The sequence below is a fragment of the Chroicocephalus ridibundus genome, chromosome 5 (genome assembly GCF_963924245.1).
Source record: "Chroicocephalus ridibundus chromosome 5, bChrRid1.1, whole genome shotgun sequence".
Classification (NCBI taxonomy): domain Eukaryota; kingdom Metazoa; phylum Chordata; class Aves; order Charadriiformes; family Laridae; genus Chroicocephalus; species Chroicocephalus ridibundus.
The window spans coordinates 884,803-906,722 of record NC_086288.1 but is presented as its reverse complement, the minus strand read 5'-3'; the positions used below and the strand labels follow the sequence as shown (position 1 = coordinate 906,722).

Here is a 21,920-nt window from a genome sequence, read left to right as displayed (position 1 = left end):
AACTCCAAGCTTCATTAAACAGGGGGGATGTCACCGAAAGTCCCTTTAACTGTCTTTGCGCTTCTCCGCGAGGGAAAAAACTGACAGTGCTGAGAAATGGGATTTGGGATATAAATAACATCCCCATTTGGGTATTGCACCGAACGCAAAGTCTCCTCGCTCGGCGCGGGTGGGAGGAGAGGCAGGCTGTGCCGAGCATCGCCTGACAGGGAGCTTGCACGGAAACACGCCTCAGGTCAGGAACAGCTTCAAAAGGAACGGTGTCCCCCGAACAGGGCGGGCGTTCCAGAGACACCCCTGTCAATCACCACCCCCGCTGCTGGCTGTCACACTGCTGTACCAGAGGTTTGTTTTCTGGGGACGTAACGGCACCTGCTTGCGAGCCATGCTGCACGTTACACGGCGCAGTCATCTTTGCTCAGAACGACGTGTGTCTTCCGAGAGACTTGATCTACCCCTTTACAGGCAGAAATGGTTACTTGCTAAAACTGGCGACCCAGGCGGTGGCTGAGCAGAAGCTCCCGGGCAGCCAACGGGGAGGTAAAGCAGAGGAGCAGACCGAGCCCTGCTCCGCAGCTGGCTACTGCCCGCAGCAGCCACGCATTTAGGAGGCTTTTCTCATCGTAGACATTTATCCTGCCCTCCATCTGCACATATCGCCCCCTTGACATGTCTTCCAGCCCATCAGCTATCTCCCTGGTGCCACCAGTAGGAAACACCAAGGCCCTGGTTTGCTGAGCTGCTGCTGAGGGCCGTCAGGGGCCGTGGCCAGAAAACCTCTCCACCAGGATTCAGCTCCGGGCCCCTCGTCACCAAAAAACATCAGTGTGAGCTCTGAGAAGAACCAGAAAGACGCTGAAGCAGCTGGAGGGTTTGAGTCAGTGTGTTTTGAAGCAGGAAGGGAACGCACACACACAGGCAAATGTTACCTTAAAAAGGGAAAAAGAAATCTGGACAGGTACACGGTACTGCAGTACTGGCTACAGGGCAAAACCTGCTTTATTTTCTCTCCCCATTCTAACGTCTAAAGCCAGAAGATGCAATCAAAGAGAGGTTAAGTGAACCAGTGGAAACGGCAGGGACAGAAATTAAACTCCAGCCTCCTGGATTTCAGCCCAGGGCTTTCCCTGCAGTTACAGAACTGCTAGTCCATGGATGAAGGAGAATATTTTAACACGTTAAGAGTGTCTGTGGGTGGCTGACCCCACCAGGAAGAGGAACAACTGAAGATAACGAGTAGTCTAAATGTGTGAATAGAATATTGTGTAGCTAAAGGGTCGTGCAAGCCTTTTGTAGGCTAGCACAGGGTTCCCTCTAGCCCCACCTGTGCCATTTATAATAAAGAACAGAAGGTTCTCCCTCTTCCATTTCAGATGGAGATAAATAAGGGAATAAGCCCCCAGGCAGCAAGATTTTCCCTCGATCTGAAGAAGGCGGACCTTAAGGTCCGTTTTTAAAATGTAGGCAAACTCCCAGACCACGAGCCCAAGAAGCACCAGGACATTCACCATGAAGCCCTGAGGGAAAAGATTGTCTTGCGCTGATCTGCAGCTGTCCACGGGGTTATTAGTCGGAGAACAGGCTACACGAACACTTGTGAAACAGGAAGATGTGCTACGATAAGGACCTGTGTCATCACAGCACACACAGCCCAAGGCAGCTGTTCGGGGAACTCAGTGCCTGACCTAACACTTATGCTAAGTAAAGTGATTACACAGAAAAGATGATATTAACAGAGGTACGTGAGACCAGACAAGAACTGAGCCCTGTGCTCCTGAGACCCAGCCCAGGTTTGGTCCTAGCTCTTCACAGCTTTCTGGGGCTAGATTTCAACCAATCCAAACATTTAGGCACATTTGGATTTCAGTTTTCAATCAAAGTCCATCTTCGGCTTAAAAGAAATACTACCATTGCTCTAGAATAAAGACCATTGTCTCCACCCAGAGAAAAGGTTCAAACGCTTGCCAAGATTTAGGATACCACATTTTTTAAAAGCTGTTTTCTTTCTCAGTGCAGTTAAACTTCCCATAGGAAATGCACCGTTTCCGAACATGAACAGCCTATGCTATTTCCCATCTACCCTAAAGATGAAATTAAAGTCTGATGAAGCTTCAAGGGAAGAAACAAGATGTTTTCCCATAGGAACGAAACCCAAAACTCACAGCAACCCAAACCCAACGCTCTGCATGCCAGATATTTCCCTGACTGCTTGCTCCCAGAGGTTGGAACCCTCCTAACTGTCTAGGGCTACTTCTCATCTCCTCCTCAAGACGCACAGCTCCTACAGAGCACTCAGCCCTCTGCTGAGCTGGGCAGTGCTTTCCAGCAGCGCCTCAGGACAAGTTCTGCGTCCTTTTCCTCCCCTCTGAATTTCTCCGAGTAGATCCTTCTTTGTACTTCAGCCAAGCGTTGTGCTTGTCCTGTTGAGGCACATTCCATGTACACAGACAGGCTCCCACTGATTTCCATGGACTTCAGGGGAGGCTCATGTTCCATCGCCTCTGCTTAGGGGTTACATATTCAGTGCAAACAGAAGCCGCTTCCTTTGGGAGACTCCTGACCCCAGACAGAATTTCCCTTGCCTCCGTACCACAGCCTGCAGAATGCACCACTGTCTTTAAAACAAACACTCAAACGCTGTGCTTCTCATTAGCCCCAAACTTTTGTCCCCTTATTCATGGGAAGGAGTACCTCGGCCATCAAGCAGTGATTTCAGTGGCGCGTCGCTGAATAGGCCCTTATTTATATGTGCGGTGCCTGCCTGGCCCGCGGCTCTGTTTGGCTGAACTCCGGCAAACTGGAAGAATTATTCTCGCTGAAACTATGACACAGAGAGCATCAGGATCAGGCCACAAAGACTTAAATAAAGGCAACAAGCACATAATAAAGCCGCATGACAACTGATCATTACAAAAGGCTCTGCCTACAATCAGAGTGATATATTGCACGAGTTTTCATCACAGTTCTCCCTGCTTTATCCAAATCCTGTCATCCCTCAAGTTCAGATGATTTCTGTGCTTGCTGTCATTTTCCCCCTCTGCAGTATCGACCCAGGACAAGGAGCAGATGGATCAAGAGCCCAGTCACGGTGCCCAGCAGCCTCAGCAGGAACCTTCTACACTAACCTGCCTCTCCTCGTCCTGCTTTAAAGTCGGTGAAGATCACAGGCAGACACCGACGCTCACAGTACCAAATAGCGTGGTAACAGCTCAAAGATCAAAAGCACATTAAACCCCGTGATTGGGTCAATCATTTTGTCCTCTTTTCTTTTAAGAACAACTCCAGCCTGAGATGGGAACCACAGCATTGCACAGCAGCTGAAAACCTAACCCCCCACTGTAACCGTATCCCAGACGGGTCCCCAGTTTCATACGAGCTATCAGGCTGCCCCCAAAGCAGCAACTGCAGGTAACGAAGAGAGGAAAGGTGCGAGGGGGGTTCCAGCATCTATACCACCAAAGTAAGAGAGAAGAAATCCATATTCAGCAACCAGGGTTAGTTCTGAGAGGATGGCGATATTTATACTACTGTGGTGAGATAATTAGTGCAAGCTCAGCATTATTTAGCTGACCCTGAGCCAAAAAACAGCCCTGCTGTCCAACAAGTGACAGTCCTTACTCCGATACTGGTCAGGCTGTGTCCCCGGAGACTTCTATAAAGCAACTTACTACAGTTTGTCAATGTGAATCCCAAAAAGGGAGTATTGTCCGAGTTGCCCCCAAAGGCCACTGAACTTTTACGGAAAGGAGGGGTGAGGGGGAGAAAAGGAATGCTGGACACACACACACACACAAAAGAGGGGGGGGGATAAATATGACATGCTAGTGCAGGTTAAGGGAAGGCAGCCTGAATATGCAACGCAAGTGCAGCCTGAACCCCAACACCTGCTGGATGTAATGGACTCTGAAGTGTTGTTTCAGAATTAATCAAGTCATTTAAAATCATAGCTGTAGTCTCCATTCACTACTCCTGTGCATAAACGCGCTGATCCCGATACTAATCCATGTCGGGTGACTTGAGCAATATATCACCATAATTGCCATTTTAGGGCTGCAAATTGGAGCTAAAATAACCAGATGCAAAAGAGATGGCCATATCATACTCTCAAGATGGATCTTCAAAGTTCAAGGAGAGTTCAAGCATGGAAGAGGCAATAGAGAGGGGTCAAGTGTAAGGAGATTGTTCATGTTCAAGAGGAATTAACTTTACAAATATATTGTTTCTGAGGTGGTAATTGTACCATCTTACAGCTATTCATACCTCATTTAATCTTTGCATTCTTCTCAGCCATTACAGTGATTGTTCCTCATTGAAATAAATTTGATTTTGACAAAATATTCTGTTTTAAAACTGCAAGTCATTTCCCCAAGATTTTTTGCTCTGGAAGAATTCTCTCTGAAACCACACAGCCCAGAAACAGCTACGAGATCTTCAAACTAGAGGCTCAGGATCCACGCGCAAGGCGAAAGCACTGAGACGCCGACTCATTTTATTGTCAGGAAATAGGAAGTCAGTCTGCCTTACAGCGATTAACAAATACAGAGCGTGAGATCTCATCACAAAGAGCGTCAAGAGTGCTGTTCTCACTCACAGTGCCTCTGTGGGCCTGGTCTTGGAAGCTTCAAAGTATTCAGGCACTTGAGCTACCACAGATTTTAAGGCTACCAACACCAAAATGCCTTTTAGCATTCAGGGCTATTTTTTTCCCATATAATAACTTGTCAAACAGAAGTTCACATAAGCAGAGAAGTCAGTTGTTTTCCGAAGATATGAAGCAAGAGACATGGAGCATTCAAGGCTGGGACTGTAAGAACAGTAACAAATTGTACGGCTTTATTTTATTGAGACTTACAACAAAGTGAGTCTTCTATAGTAAAAGAAGCATATCTGCCATCAGAAAACAGCGGTCCTAACACAGCTCTGCAGTCCTGTAAAATCAAAACAAAAGTATTTTAACAAGCTGTAGGCCAAGCACGTAAGGAAGTTTTAAGCCGCTCGTCAGCACGAGTTTAAGAAATTTCCTTATCTGAGAGGCTTCTCTTTTTAAGAAGTCACACGAGCCCATTAATTGTGTTCCTCTTCCCAGCTTCAAATTGCACCATCAAAGTATGATTTCAGCTTATTGTTGAACTACCACCAGACACAAGAATTACCGTTGGCATCTAATAAGTCACCCGCACAGTCCGGAGAGAAAACACGCATGCCATTGTTTCTATGAGGCTGGGTCCTAAGAGTCTCTACTGCAAGGCTGTGATTTAAACTTGCTGCAGCTACAACTGCAGCAGACAAAGGGCCAGCTTCTCAGGCAGTGTAAATCAGCAGAGCACCATTGTACTCGGGAGAGCTATGCTAATTCATCCTGGCGAGGATCTGGTGACCTGAGCACGTCCAAACAATGGCATTACAGAAAGCTAATGTGCTATGGGTTACTTGATAATTTCTGCAGCATAATTGGCCAACATGGAAACGTTAGAAATGATTGAAGTTCATAACTAATTGCAACCATTACCGAGACAGCATTATTTATGATTAACTGCATGTAGTAGGCCTGATTCTGATTTCACTCACATCTCATTCCAGTCAGATTTTTGACAGGTAGCTTGTGACGTTTCCTGCGTGCCCAGCTTCTGGAAGGGGCCAGCCCTCACGGCTACAGCTGTGTTCGCAGCATGGGAAGTTCGGCATCATACTGAGAACATCAGAAAAGTCGGGTCTTCGCTGCTTGAATTCTAGGCTGAGTGGAAAAGACTCTGCTTTTATTTCCCTGTGGGCAGAACTCTACTAGCCCACCCGCGGGTCACTGCCCGCCACTGCTTTGGGCAGCCTGGTGACTTCTCCGCCTCTGGACTCCCATATGTACGTGGCTGGCGGGTAGGGTGGGACTACTGCAGCCTCGTTGGACGGGTTCAGCGCCGGCATTACCTGGGTTTCAAATCCACACGTGAAGCTGTGTAGGGAACTGGAACAGAGCAGATGTCCTCAAGAAGCTTACAGCGCATTTACCGCACAAAGTAAACGGCTGGAATCAGTTTTCTTCCATAGGTCTGACCACTGAGTCTGGATGGGAGCTCCGGGAAGCCGGCCGCTCTTGGAGGTCTGCTTTCAACTGTTGGTGCTCAGCTTAGAAACCTGGCTGGCGGGGAGATGGCTCACGGCAGCCTTGCTTGAATAACTTTGGAACTTCCTGAACAGAGAGAAAAATCAGTGTGAATCCAACTGTTACTCCCCCGAACACAGACACAAACACACTAATGTGTATTTATATATAATATATTTATATTAAAAATGTATGAAAATCAAGTCTCTGAAAAAGTCCCCTGGTTGGACACGCTCATTACGTCTGACACAGCCGAGTCAAAGCCTGCAATCTCTTGTGCAGAATGAACAGTTCCATATCTTTATTTTCCCCGAGAGCCCTTGTCTAAAAACAATCATCTGCAAATTATAATTTTTCTCCGCCTTTCATAAATATCAGCAATAGTGCAGCCCTCTCTCCCCCTCTCTTTTTCTTATTCAGGATATCAGGCAGATAAGAGTTATCAGTAAAGGTCATCCTCAATTTCTGTACAGAAATGATCTGTCTCCGGTATGTAATAAACATTTATCCATGCCTTTATTAGCTATATTGGATCTGACAGTTCTGTTAAACCATTTTCTTTCATTTTGCTAGGTCATGACGGTTAATGCTGCTAAAAAATCTCATCACTGCTTTTGATCACTGTATTGTCTTCTCGGTATTATCAGGATTTTGTAAAGGTAAGCACTGGCTGGAATGACCTATTAAAGTTACAGCCCGTTGAGTTCCTGGCTTTTTTCTCACCACAATAAAAAAGCGAAGGAGTGCAAAGCATAAATTCTACTTTCAGGGATATATTTAGTTGTGCAGTTGACATTTAGTAGAGCAGCCACTTTAAGCCCACTTTGCATTGGTTTCACTCCATCTTTTTCACATCCTTGAGTTTCTGAAATGGTGTTGGAAGCCACACCATGGCAAATGAGCCCAATTAGTGGGACCAGGAGGTGGTGTCCCAGTTAACCCCTACCACGCCAGCAGCGCGTTAGGCATCTGCTCAGGACTTCTAAACAATTCCCGTGATTTACGAAGCAGGCTCCATCTGCAGACTGGGAAGCATTTAAAGCCTTTTCATTCACTCTCAGGTGCTCGTCGCAGAGCAGCCTGTATTCCGGACCCCAGCAATACTCAGCACAGCACGGGAAAAGAGTCGCCTGCATTGGACTCCCTGCAATTTTCACCTCCCTCCACCCAGGTCTATGTTTCAACCACCAGGACAGACTTTCCTTCAGCTTAACATTAGTCAGCTGCATCTAAGCCCAGGGTGCCTTTCTTCACCAAGAAAAAAAACAAAAAAAAAAATGCCCAAAACCCCACCGCTGACTGCAGAACTGGGCAATATGGGGATACTGCAGATGGTCAAATTGACTTCACTGGAGCTACATTAAATATCCATAGCTAAAAATCTTAATTTCTGCCTGAAACCCTGTTTTCAGTTACGGACTGTAACAAGGGGCTTGAGGTCAGTGATACAAAAGGGCATATTATCTCTTCCTGTGAGCAATACACTGCTTTTCAGTTTCCTCAAGTGTCCCCTTCTTTGGCAGCAACAACCCACACTCTTCTCTTCTTTTCTGCATCTTCACTGACTTCCAAAGACACATGGGGACGGATGAATGCAGCAACTCAAAAGAACAACAAGCAAAATGTTTTCCTAGTCTCCAGGACAAAAGGTGTATCAAAAAGACAAATGTCTCCGAGTGCTTCTCCATATGCTCCCCATCTCCTTGCGTCCTGCAAGTCTGTGTTCACCACGGTCTGCGTGATATACACTTGCAACAGGAGAAGAGGTTCTACCTTCTCTACAGAAAGGAACGACCACCTTGTATACACAGAGGCTTGCGTCTCTGCTGCCAGGACACCGGTAAGCCGTGGGGAAATGCAGGAATTCCCTACCCTGGCTTTCTGCGTGCCAAAAATCCCACAACTTTCAACAAAGGAAGTCCAAGGGTGTTAACCCCGATGCCCCAGCTAACTTAACCCAAACCTTGCTCCCGGTACCCACATTTGGAGAGAGAGGCCTCTTCCTTGTCTCTAAATGGCCACCCAGCGTAAGGATCTCCCCATAATAATTCATGAACAGGCTTCAAATGGTGCGGGCTTGGAAGTGGAGGCTGGCTCAGACACGATTATCCTTTTCACCAGCCTAAGTTCAAAGTGCGGACAATAGACACACAGACCAATAGATGCACTCTGACCTTGACGTTTCAGACCACCAGGCTGTTAAACAAGAGGCGGGACCCCTGTGGTCATGGGAATCTCCAGCATGTGTTTAAAACTGTAATGCTATATTTATTGGTGAACTTTGCCTAAGCTATCTTTAACATTTTTCTGGTGCCCATCTACTTGCAAAGTTTTACGCACTCTGTATACGCAGACATACACACAGGCATAAGATGAGGAAGAGAAGGGTAACTCCTCATAACAGCTTTTAGAAGACCAGTTAGCAGCAGCTACTGCCTGCAATTTTTCACCTATCACTCCTGCTCCTTTAGTTCAGTTGATAAATAAAATTCTTCTACTGATCCATCCCATACTATGAACAGGTAAATCTATGCCCTATTGAAGACGAGAGTTTTGGCCCAGAGTTCCGTTTCCTAGGTGTTCCGGTTAAAAACAGCAAAGTGGTTTCTGATGGCTGGGAGCGACCGAATTGTTGATTCGTGTGCTACAGAGAACTCATCTTAAGCAGCCAGCTCTGCCAGGCTGAGCTTACCCTGTACGTTCCTCCTCTACACATCAGAACAGGACTCAAAGCTGATACGGAACAAATTGGTTTTGAAGGGCCAAGTCTTCCAGGAAGATGGAAGTCCTGACGTCTGACTTCTATATGAGCTAGCAGATTTGTGCAAAGAAGAGAGAACAGCCATTAAAATCACCTAATTGACCAATTTGCCAAGTTATTTGTCTTTAAAATGAGAGATTTTACATGTCCTGCTATATGCTGATGAATTTTAGTAGCGGAGAATAAACACGGTCCTAAAAAATAAAATCCATATCCAGATAATGCAGCTGGTAGTTAATGATTACAATATGTGACACTTCAAATATACCGAGTCGATGGCATTTAGCTGATTTGTCTTCCCTTTTTTTCGCTAAGCAGGTCAGTAAAAGAAGAAAAACGGTTGATCGATTAATAAGTTTAACACAACCTTGAAATAAATTACATTCAAAAGCTAGAAGCCTGATTCAGTTTAATAGTTAAATCATTTATTCCTAGGCTAAAAAAAAAATAAAAAAATCCTGCCCTGAAGACATTATCAGCATGATCCTCTATTTGAAGTGTCGCAAAATGTTCAAGGACGGCCCTTGTGATTTGGCCAAAAGGAAACAACGCACTCAGCGGCTCTTTGCAGGCCAAAGAAAATGGAGACTCCCAGTATGAGAATATTAAATTATTATGGCTTTTGCAACAGGGGGCACGATTGTTAGTGGCCCCCTTCCCCTGACGGCCAAGCTATGTTCCTCCCTGCCGTGAACATTCATTGTCATACCTAATATTTGCATGCTTTGATAATAATAAGATTGTCAAGATAATAGCAGGGAAGTTTCAGTAGAAACTCAATTTTCAAAAGCCAGCTGTGCACGGCCCCAGTCGCTTTTTCTAAGAAGACGCCTTCAAAAAGCAAAATTAAGCCTCGCTCATGAGAAAAAAAGAAAATATTCCCCTCCCGAGAAGAAGAAGAAAGGAAAGAAGGGTCATTGGAGAAGAGAGGGATGAAAACCACTTCCTGGAGAAATTATTTTTATATGAGCTTAAACTACTTTTTGTTCCCAAAAGCATTTTGGTCAGTGCACGCAAATAGGACTGCAAACAGAAGAGCAGGTCTTAAATCAGAGAATAATCACCTTTGTGAGCTTTATTGATTGCACTGATCTAGCTGAAAGAGTTTGGGGGCTTTTCTCTCTCATCCACCTTTTTGCATGACATAACCATTCAACAGCTCAAATGAGGTGGGACATAATGTGATTTTTGGGAAGAATGGTACTATTGTTGAAGTCCACAAAATCTGTATTTCTTAGGGTTTTGGCAAACTTGCTCCTTTGACCACACAAAATAATGGCTTAAAAAAAGAAAGGAAAAAGAAAAAAGTCCGCTCCCTCTTCCCTTTTGCCCTTTATCCCTATTTCAGACTATGTTATCCTGAGTTATCTAAGCTCAGGGACTTTTAAACACTTGTGAAAAAGCTCTGCAGGGTTAAACATCGTTGGCCGAGCCCTCGTCAGAGAAGCAGCCAAACCTCTTTCCTGTCCATGAGGGGGGCTCCCCAGCAACTACGGCAGCTGAAGGCCTGCGCTGTGGCTGTGTTAGGCAGTCTTCATACGTCTCTTCGGTACTTTTTGCTCCCTTTGGCCTCATTTTACACTTTAATAGCTTTCTTTTCCAGGTGATCTGAATTAAAGTAATTTTCCCAGTGCCATACACTCCTCTCCAACTCAGTTGAGACACAGAAATTAGCTATTTGCTTCTGGGTTCAGGAACTTACTTTCTGTGAATGGACTCCACTGAGATGCACTGCTCTGCAGTAACCAAAGCCCTGAAGCCCTTTTCACCCAGACGGAGAGAGGGGATCAGAGTCAACCTAAGATCAGCCTACTACGAGGCAGAAAACATCTCAAGCCAAGCCAACCATCACCCTCACATGTTGACTGTGCCGCCATTTCTGCAATTCAAACAGGTCTGTATGGTTCTTCAGCATAACTAAACTCACAGAGCGCACTTCATACAGTCCGAAACGCAAGTGATGGAATCCCACGACACTTTCGATCATTTGTACCAAGCAGGGAGTGCTCATGATGAGATCTGTATTCTGACCCTTCGTAGGGAAGGGAAAAAGACCAACTTTATCTCTTGGCCTGCCAGCAGAGATCCATCCACTGAGCCCCCTCAGGTGTTTTTCCTAGTGTATAGCAGAAAGCAGACTTTACAGGACAAGTGGCAGTCCACAGTCTGCTCCATTTTTTGCACATGTTTCAACCTTCAAGCAGCTGATGGAGTGACTTACCTGGGAGGTTTTGGACACCATGTGGCTTTATGTGTTTCTGGCCCTTGTAGGCTGTGAGAGAGTCAGAAGCAGCTGGGATCACAGAATCATAGAATCACAGAATCATAGGGTTGGAAGGGACCTCTGGAGATCATCTAGTCCAACCCCCTGCCAGAGCAGGGTCACCCACAGCAGGTGGCACAGGAACGTGTCCAGGCGGGTTTGGGATGTCTCCAGAGATGGAGACTCCCCCACGTCTCTGGGCAGCCTGTGCCAGGGCTCTGCCACCCTCACAGGAAAGAAGTTCCTCCTCACGTTTAGGTGGAACTTCCCATGCTCAAGTTTGTGCCCATTACCTCTTGTCCTGTCCCTGGGCACCACTCAAGCAGATCAACACTCCCCCCCAGCTTTGTGTCATCAGCAAACTTGCTGAGGGTGCACTCTATCCCCTCATCCAGGTCACTGATGAATACATTGACGAGGACTGGACCCAGTACTGACCCCTGGGTCACTGACCACTCGCCACTGACCTCCAATGCAGGCACAGAAACCTATCTGTCACTGGCTTGTGCCCAGTGAAATATATACAGCAAGAGTGAAATGAGCATCAACTACCAACAGGTGAAATGCCTACACTGACTCACGTTTGCAGCGCATTGCTGTCTGAGCAGGAATCATCACAGAAGATGCAGCGCAGATCAGGAGCAAAAGCCGAGGGGAATGCTTAGGCGGAGCTGGAGCCTCAGGCAAGACCCGCTGGAAAGACATTTCCTCAAAGGTAACGGTTCCCCACAGCAGCCAGGAAGCTGCTGAGGGAGTGTAAATCTGTAAGAGAAATCAACAACAACGAACAGAGATGTTAGCTAACTTGATACTCCTAAAAAAAATAAATACTAAAGTAGGAATGGCAAGTCCTACCCTCACTTCTGCCAGTACAGCCTTCTTCAGCGAGGTTTGAAGAGCAGATCACAGCGCTAATAATTCATCACTCTTCCTCCCACTGACCGATACGCACAGTGGTACCCCACCACCATCTCTCCCGTTAGGAGACAACAAAAAGACAACGATAACAGGTTTTGAAATGCTTTCAAGTACACCCTATAATTCTAGCAGGGTGGAGACAGACATATATTTATGCAAACCCTGTCTCAGCAGCGCAGCCTCGCTACTCCAAAAAGCGCTAATGCCAGGCACGCTCACCTATTTCTGCCTTTGTCACTTCTGTGCTTCAGCCAGCAAGTGGATTTCGGTGTGCCATACATAAGGCTATTTCTTTGTTTCACCTTGTGCTAAACTACCCATTTGCAGCAAAAGAAATCAGCAGCACGTCCACAGAATACATATCTGCAATACCAACTGCCCCACCGCAGCAACAGCCTCTCTCACTAAGCCAGACTGAAGTACAGCTCCAAAGTGCTTGGATTAAGGATTTTACAGAAAGCAAATGTACTGCATATGTTTATAACCGCACATGCATAAACATGTATGCAAACATCTATACATGCTGTGAAAGAAAAGAAATGTTCTAGAGTGGTAAGCTTACTTGCAACGGGCAACTAAGCACCCAATGCCACGCACCAATTAAAGGGAGATATTTGTGGCCTCAAATTGTTATTATTTCTGTATTACACCTTCTCCTGTTGTTTGGATTCTCTGGAGTTCCATCAGTGTAAAAGACAGCAGAAAAGCTGGTCTCTAATTCACTGCAAGAAAGTCCATATTTAAAACAGTGAAACTTGTCAAAATTTAACTTCTTATATTTTGCATAAACAGGGCTACTTGATTTAATGTTTCCCTTGCAGGTGAGAAAGCACTCAACACATTTGTTATCGTGGTACCAGCTCTCGGGGGAAAAAAAATAATTAAAAAAAAAAGAATCAGAAGCACCTTCAATGTCCGCCGGGATCCCAGCCTCCCACAGGAGGCAAAGGGAAAAGCTGCATCAACCACCAGTACGGGAGGCAGCACCCTCAGCTCAAGTCAGGAGAGCAGAAACAGCTCGAACTCCCTGACAACTTTATTTCTCTCTCCGTGCCCGCGCTCCCACTCTGAATTCCTGATGTGCCACTCATTTGTCCTTTAGGAGCTCACAAGTTGACATCATCATGCCTTTCAGGAGGAAATCTGTCAGTAGAGGATGAAGAAGAAATCAAAGGGGTAGAAAGCAAGGAACAAAACCCAATTTTTAGTCCGAAACATAGAACCTATACAGCATATAGGATTTGAGGGGTTTCCTGGCTTTTTTCCCCCCTTGGACAAGCGAGGGAGTGTGCATTTTGCTGGGAGCTGCTCCGTCTGAAAGGCCAATGTTCCGACTGCTGCCTGCAACACAAGTTTATCCTCAAGCTGGCTGATCTGTTCCTTTGAGAGGGGCAGTATGGGACAGAGAAGGAGAAGGGGAAGTGGGGGGAAGCTTTTCTTTACACTCGTGCTGTTCTGAATGTGGACCATCTGTGCCCCCAGCTGGAGTGCTGGAGATGGTCTGGCACTTGAACCACACCATATTTACAGATCTAAACACAAATGGCTACTGCCTGATTGTTTCATGATTCATTAGTCAGACAAGCTCTCCTCTCCCGCCAGCACAGCTGTTACAGAGTAAACCTTTGTCACTTAATAGGCCTGATTATTACTTTCCATCAAAGGTATTGATCTGTGTCATCTCTACTTAAGGGAAAAGGGGAGAAGCGAAAAGGGGACCAAAATGTGTCGGGAAAACAAGAAAAGGTGGGGGTGGGGGAATTAAAAAACAATGACATTTGTATGGTGACTGGAGGCACTGGTCAATACGTTTAATCTCTCCTGGATGTACTGTATTCATGTATTCATTTACCACAGCGACTAGGTTACTCATGGAGATGAAACGTCTCACATGATGTGGCATTCCTTGCACTGCACCAGACTGCTGCAGTCACACAATATGGCCATGCATATAATTGGTCGGCCAAATACACAATGTGAATTAACAAATAGTATTAAAAAAAAATAGAAATCAATTAAGTCATGCAGCAGAAGGTAAAAATACAGGTTCATCTCTAAATGGCACGAAACTCGATGAAGAGAGTGATAGCGAGACTTCAGACAACCACCCCGGGGTTAAGCCCTCGTCCGCCCAAGTCGGCAGTGCTACCCCAATTTACACCAGCGGAGGAGCTGGCCCTTTTTGTTTAGCAAACGAGCTGGGGATAGGACGTGGTCTGTTACAAAATAGTGATGCAGAGTGTATTTACCACAGCTTGAGAGCTTCTCGTTGCTCCAGCAGCCGCCTGACAAGCTGCCATTGCAGCAATTGCAGTGTTATTGCAAATTCACTCACTCCATTGGCGGGATGAGGTTTGCAACATCCAGATTGAGAGTTTCATTGCCTCTCTGACTCACAACACTCTTATTAGTAGCATTATTGCTTCCCTGCGGTATTTGAGGTGGTACCTGGTACCCACTGTTCCCACGACCAGGTGGACAGCAGACCTGGCGGCAGGCTCGGCTGTGGCAGTGGGGAGCGAACTCTCGAGGAAAGATGGTTTCGCTCTCCATTTTCCTTGCGTTTAAGGGATCTTCTCTCCCAAATCCCTTGTCCGGTCCTCTTTCAGACTAAACAGCAGTGAAGGACTGGGAACTATGGGACAGAAAAGGAGCCACAGCAGAAACCGCTTGGCTTGCGCCAAGCAAGCAGCACAACAGTGTCACTACTCGGGCTACCGGAATCAAAGAGGAATAAAAGTGTGACTTCAGAGCCAAACAGGACATATATGAAACTAGCGTGAATGTTTCGAGTCCTGCGTTCAGTTCACTCTCCCAATTTGGGAACAGTTTCAGGAACAACCCCAAATTACTGCTGCTCAGCTATCCCAGAACGCAGACTTTCTGGGTGAAATCCGCTCCCCTTGTTCTAAGTCTCGGTAGGACAGGGCAAGGAATAATCATTTTAGCCTTTTTGGACCAGCAAAGTCCAGAACGCAAACTCACTCCTCCACAGTAGAGTAAGTCCTTGGTTATACTGGCACGCGCACCTGCAATGTATTACAAGGAGAAAGTAAGCTCTAACACCAAGCAAGCTATTACAGGATGGGACGCATTTTCCACATGAGAACAGAACAATTAACAAACACATAGGCTGCTGGTAAACACTCAAGGGGGATCTTCGAGTTTTCCTCGTGCAGCTTGTTTGCCGTGCAGTCCTGCAAGGACCGCCTCAATTTTTCTCACCTTCCAACAAACTCCTTTTCCCCCCACCAATACCTCTCAAGAGCAGTCTATAAATATAAGGAGCTTTTCCTCAAACCGAGACTCGTGTTTTCAAAGCAAAGAGGTCAGTAAGACGTTACACAGGGAACACCAGTCATTTAAGGTAGAGCACTGCTGAGAGAATGGAGGAGAAAGCGGGAGCCTCAGTCGGTGGCGTGGAAGACCGGCTCTAAGCACTTTGTTTTCCCAAGGTTAGCCTGTCCCCAGGGCCATACCTGCCGTGTCCAGCCAAGGTTCGTCGAGTGCAATGAGAGATGCCGTCCCGGCGTGTCAGTGGGCAGGGAAGCAACAGATGCTCTCACGAGAGAAGCATACAGGCGTGTGTGCAGCTATGCCATGGAATATTCTTTTACAGTCCAGCTTCCACCCAATGCTCTGAAACAGAACAAAATTCACGTGCTTTTCTTACTAAATCTGTGCCCCTAAGAAAACCCGGCCTTTCCACACCAGTATTCCCCCCGTCCCACTAAGATCCCACTTCTACCCACTCACTCCCATACCCCGAGGCATATGCATTTTCACTGGATGGAAAGAAAAATCAGAAGACTGCAGCACATGACGCCAAGCCAGAGTTGTGGCACACACAATCCACGGGAAAGTGTCGCTTGGCAATCCTGCGTGTGCTCAGCTTCCCGCCAAGGGCCCGGCGTTGTCCCTGTGCCAGGAAATCAGCCATTCAGCTAACAGGCAAAGCAGCGGCCACAGAAGACGGAGAAGCAGAAGGGAGCCGTCAAACCCAAGAGACACGCTTGCTCTCTTCTCCTTGTGCGCTACAACAAATAGCAGGGGGGTAGGGGTGGGTGTGGGAGTGAGGAACCGGAGAGATGCTGTAAATTTTAGCTTAACCCATTTACCTTTCTAACGCATCTAGGAAGAAAAATGCTCAGTCAGTGGTTAAAGAGGGACCAAACCCAACGTCCTGAGGCGATACCTTAAGAGCTTCGGTTATGAGCGAAAACCTTCCCATTGATGAGCTGTCTTGGAATGGAAAACAGTGACATTTTGTCACTGAATCATTTAGAAGCAGGCTGAGTAAAACAGTCAGAAACAGGCTGCTAGGAACATTCCTGCAGTAGGCAGGTCTTTGCCATTGCCGATGCTTCATTTTCTTCCCTTGAAAATGATGTTTGATTCTGGTAGTTGGTGGCAAGGCTAGAGCAAGAAGCCAGCAAGGGAGAGGAAAGACACACACACACACACACACAAAAGAAACAAACAAACAACAACAAAAAAACAAACAAAAAACCGCACTCAAGTACCTTTTGAATAAAGACTTTCCAAAATCTGTCCTTTCTGGGAACTTGCTGAGGGTAGGGTTCTATTACTGTTTCATAGAAATGGGTTATCCTTGGGATGGCAACACTGCTCATCAGCTTCACTAACCTTTTTAACGAGGTGCTGCTGAGACATGCCAGAATTATTTTTCTTCCTGTTCTCATTGATGCAAATCAGAAGCAATTGCAGAAAAGCCCAACAGCACACCTGCTCTCTGCTTAGCCCAGCAAGACCCTGGCTAGACAGCATTACCGGCAACATCTCTTCAACTTCACAGCAAAATTCAGACAGAAAACTTTCTCCTGTAATACATAACAGAACCTGCCCCAACACCCAGAGTGATGTATCTTTCTTCCTAAGCTGACAGATGCTAATGGCCCCGGTGGATTTCCCACCTATTTCCAACATGGAGATCCTCCCTTCCCCTGTTGTTTAAAATAAACCCTTCCGACAGCCTTGACAGGCACAGGAGGCCTAAGGCACCAATGACGTGCCAAAAGCATGGCTCTGACTTTGCTGAGAGTAAGGCAGTCAATCGCATTATTTTTCTCTCACTTGTGCCTCTGTCACTGTGCTCAAAACAAAGCTGAATTAATTCACACCTACATAAAGCAGAGGTTTAACAGGTCAGATCCAATGGTGACAACTGACAGAGCTCCGCTGAATCCAAAGGATCTACTTTGCCTGACTATTTCCTGGTGGGAAGACCTTATCTCTGAGAAACAGTATAATGCTCGCAACATCACTGAACACCTATGAGCCATCAACTGCAGTTTCGAAAGGACTGCGGGGACATCCCACCAGAGCTCTCCTGAGGGCTGCTTTATTAACTGAGGGGTTGTTCTGAGCAGCTGCGGTGAAGGGCAGGGGCAGACACAGGCTGTCCCTCACACAGGCAGCTGCCTGGGGCAGCAAAAGTGTTTCTTGACTGCGGGTTGTACCGGCGGCTGCAGCCTGAAGAGAAGAACCAACCATTCTCAACTTGCCTCCACCACACATGCCGTCACGCCGGATCTGAACGGGACCGGCTGCATCATGAAGCTCCTTGTGGGGCGTGCTGAGAGAGTAAAGCAGGAGCAAAGAGTTCTCATTTCACCTTCCCATCTCGACCGTGGCAGAAGGACGGCGAGGCTGCAGCAACATCTGGCCGAGTCCATCCCCAGGTTTTCCATATAAATATATATGTTGCAGCTGGTATAAATTGCAGCAGACCTGTGTCAGGTTCCTTCTGCGAGCCCCATGAAGTACTGCGCCTTGCAACTGAACTGTGTCGTCAGCCGAAGACACCTTCCCTGGGAGGGGAGGCGAGGAAAGGAAAAAAGAAAAAAAAAAAGGGAAAGCTTCAGGTCAAACGATTGATTACAGTTTTGAATTACAGGGGGCTATTGATTTTTCATTAAACACCATGTACTGCTGTAAAGCGGAAAAAAAGTAATTCATTGATCAGAGCCGTGGGCCATGTTCACTTATTGGCTTCCTGCCACATCCCATTATTCCCAGTTCTAAATGTATATTGAAGTCAGTTCATTCTAATCATTGCCTCCTGTCACCAGAAATGTCTCTCAGTAACTATTAGTTTAATCACCCCTTTCTTACAATGGTAATGAGTGATAATATCCAGCATTATGGCAGATCCATGAATATTATTCATTGTATTACAGTGTTGCATTTCACAACGCTATAGTTAAGGGTCTGTCAGCATTTCCATTACAAAGCCCCCAGGCCTGGGACTTTATAAATCACTCCTAAAAATTTGCTGCTGGCAGAAATAAGGAGCCGAGGGTGTCTTGGTTCTGGAGAGAATATTGTTGGAACTGCTCTCTGCAAAATCTTTCTGGCCACAGTTTAGCTGCATTGAGTGCGTGCTGGAAAGGGAAGAAAAAAAGGGGGAGAAAGAAGAGGAACTTTGCCAGCTCAAGCTGCTTTTTCCAATTGATTAAAATGCCATCATTTCAAAAACAGGATGATCTTGCTGTTACATTGGACGGCAATTCAGGAGACAGGCATTCTCTTCCTAAAGCTGCACACACAGACAACACTACCACACTATCTTGCTGACAGTGACACTTTAAATTTAAGAATGTCTCATCTGAAACCTTTTGACTTCCGCAGTATGCTTTTCTCTGTACTGGCTGCTGGCTTCCACGTTTGATAATCTGCCTTTTGAGAGAGCTGCTTGCTGTAGGGCCAAGCGTTGAAACCTCAGATTGTACATGGCACCTGCTTGGGTAAAAGCTCAGCCTGCAGACAACGGCAGGTACAGTTTTACTAGAAGGTTTGTATCTGATTCCAGAATCCAGCCTGGAGGTTTAGTGGGAAGCTGGTCAAATCTGGGGTTTACATCCACACCTACTGGAAACCTTTCTCTTTCCAGTGGCAAGCCATAAAGTTGTCACTGGAAGTATATGCCCTAAAACTGGCAGCAGGCTCTGACCCATTGTTTTCAAAACTTTGAGCTGATTAAGATTTGCTGGGATGGACAGTTGCTTTTACGCTTTCATCAAGCAAGAGGAGGAAAAGAAGATATTGCAGGACCATAAACTGTGCTGCGATGACAGAAGAGAAACAAACGAAGCAAACACAAATCGACTCCCAACTGCTTCCACCAGCACAGAACCAGGGCTGAAACACACAATGGTGATCATAGGGACTATTATTATAAAAACACCCAGGAGATCATCTTTTTTAAATGCTTCCTTCTGCACTAAAAAACAAAACAAAACAGAAACAAAAACAAGGAAACAAAAAAACCCCCAAACACAAAACCCCCAAAAAGTTGACACTTGAAGGGAGTCAACGAGAACAAGAAGAAACAAGCAATATCAAGTGGCCACGCATTCTTAGGCTACTTGAGGACTTTTTACCCTTGTCGAATTTGCCCTAGTTTTCCAGATGCCAAAAGTGTCTCTGATACTCAAGAGCACGTACTTTAACTTTGCACTAGCCATTTGAAGGAGAGAGTAAACTTACCATGTTCTGTAGGGAGCCCAAAACAGGTAACACAACAAACAACACACAAGCACTTGTGCCCAGGGTAATAAATTTAAGACAAATTTATTTACTCCACTATGTCAAAGCATTTAGAAAAAAGAGATCCGTTATAGGAGAAAATACGGAAACAAAACAGATGAGCATCAAACCATAATGTAGCCTTACGCTAACTAGGTAGAATTAATATAGGATAGACCATCTTCCAGCATCCACACAGTGATGGTGGTGTCAGTAATGACTTTATCTGCCACTGTGTAGGTCTGCTCCAAGCCACTGAGTCCAGTCTCAAACTCTTACAGTGCTGGAAGAAATTATGGACAGCTCAAGTCCCTGCACAAGACTGACAGACAAAAAGGACTGAAGAGTGCCACCTTGCCCACTCAAGGAGAAGGGGACCCCTGTGGGCGAAAACATTAGCTTGAGACCCCCGAGGCAGTTCTCCTTTTCAGCAGGGGTCTTGGGGCCCTCCAACCCCACTGGAAAGCAAGTTCCAGCTACAGGCAGAAAAATGGTAATTCATTTACTTACTCATGTTTTCTTGCATGAAGTGTCTTTTGCAATGTGTTCCAGTACATTGCCTCTCCCTGAAGCCAACCTCCTGCTGAAGCTCTTCACAGTTTGTTGCGAAGGAGAAGACGAAGCCTGCTAATTCCTGCTTTTGAGTCCAGAGCCCGTACTTGAGAGGTCAAGCAGGGCTCAGAGTGACCATCTGGACAGAAAAGAAACAGCAAATTCCAGCCACAAACTTGCTTTTGTACAATGGGGCTCTGCAGAGATAGAAAGAAGGGCCCTACACGCGATGCAGCAGAGGAGGTGGTGGCCACCGTAAATAAAGTCTAGAGAGGAAAAGAGCTACTGGGTGGTGATATCCACTGTGATTCTGTGATAGTCACTGTGATTCTGTGATAGTGTGTGGGACTAAGGTAGAGGCTGACTGCAGGGCAGCCAGTAATCAGCCTAAAGGCATCAGGTGCAGCCCAGAGGGAGCTCTCGATTCTCAGAGCACACTGCAAGGATAAACAGCACTTCTTACCAGACATGTGCACAAAAGAGCAGCTTATCTATGTCAGGTAGTTATATGGCTCCTATTATCAAGTGAGCGCTTTGCAATCTTTGCTGTGTTTATCATCACAACACCCTGATGAGGGAGGAAAACACAATTCTCACAGACGGGAGCAGGTTCACCTGGGTACACTTCAAGCATGGCAGGGAAAATAGCATCGGTGAAGCTGAAGACAGCAGGACTCGGACTGTCAAAGACACTTCGGCCTCTACATCCCACAGAAAACTACATGGAAGCCAATGTGCAAACACGTCTGAGGATTTTGACCTAAGTGACTAACCCAAGCTCACACAAGGCGACTGCAGCAGAGCAGGAGACCAACCTCCTCCAATGTTCTCAGGGAAATCTTACTTTCATTCCTGCTAAGACAAATACAGCCACTATGGACAGGAGCACGGTGCATTTCCATGGCATTCACCTACCCTTACAAGAAGTTAGAGAGAGAGAGATCAAAGCTGTTATTTTGGCTGCCTGAGCATTCCTCGTCTTCCAGAAAACCCCATGCCTGCAGCAGCCAGGTCGTTTAAAATGGATTTGTTGATGCTATTAAATCTACACGTTAGGAATGAAGCCCTTACTGGCAAGACCTGGTTTTAGCTCTAATGTCCTTACCTTGCGCCAAATAAATAAACAGTGTTGATGTCACATACTTGCAAAGGATAGAAATCCTCCGCAGAGCTGCATCCAAGAGCCCTTCTCCCATGCCAGTATGTAGCACACATCTTGGGGTAATAAAGCCTTCATTTCATGCTTCAGCACACCTGATCTAAGGCTCAGATTCAGCAACGGATTCAGCGACAGCTCCGATTCAACAACAGCTCCCACTTAGCTTCGCTATGAATGCCCCTATATTTTATTCACATTTTAAACTTTTGACCCAGTTTCCCATGAGAAAAAGAAAACAAAAAACATCCAGACTCTGTACCTTCCACTTCTCCAGTAACTTTTGCGCATACCAGTCTACTGTAACCAAATCTGAAAGAGCACTGACAGACGCCCTTTTAAGACAGTTGAACTCCTGCAAGTGTCATGAAAATAGGCTGCTGGCTGGAGAGAACAAACATTTTACTTCAATGGCAATTTATACCACATCTTCAGAGTTGATCCCTTCTCTGACTCTCTCAAGCTAGCTGTTTCTTCCTGAGCGTCTCGTCATCAGTCCGTGCCATCGGTCTATCAGAGACCGAGAGGATGCAGAGCACCGTGAAATATGTGTGTGCTTGGCAAAAGCATAGCCTAAATAGTTACAGTGCTGTAAATATAAAGTAAACAGCTGCTGTACCTTACA

At 46.1% G+C, this 21,920-nt stretch overlaps 1 long non-coding RNA gene across 1 annotated transcript; it reads right to left on the bottom strand.

Annotated features, from left to right (window-relative positions):
- Positions 1-4,901: 4,901 nt before the first annotated feature.
- On the bottom strand, positions 4,902-15,755 carry LOC134516309 (uncharacterized). Its single transcript, XR_010071280.1, has 3 exons — positions 15,519-15,755; positions 11,703-11,883; positions 4,902-6,184 (listed from the first exon to the last, which is right to left on the bottom strand). It is a non-coding gene; the product is annotated as an uncharacterized LOC134516309 (long non-coding RNA).
- Positions 15,756-21,920: the final 6,165 nt, after the last annotated feature.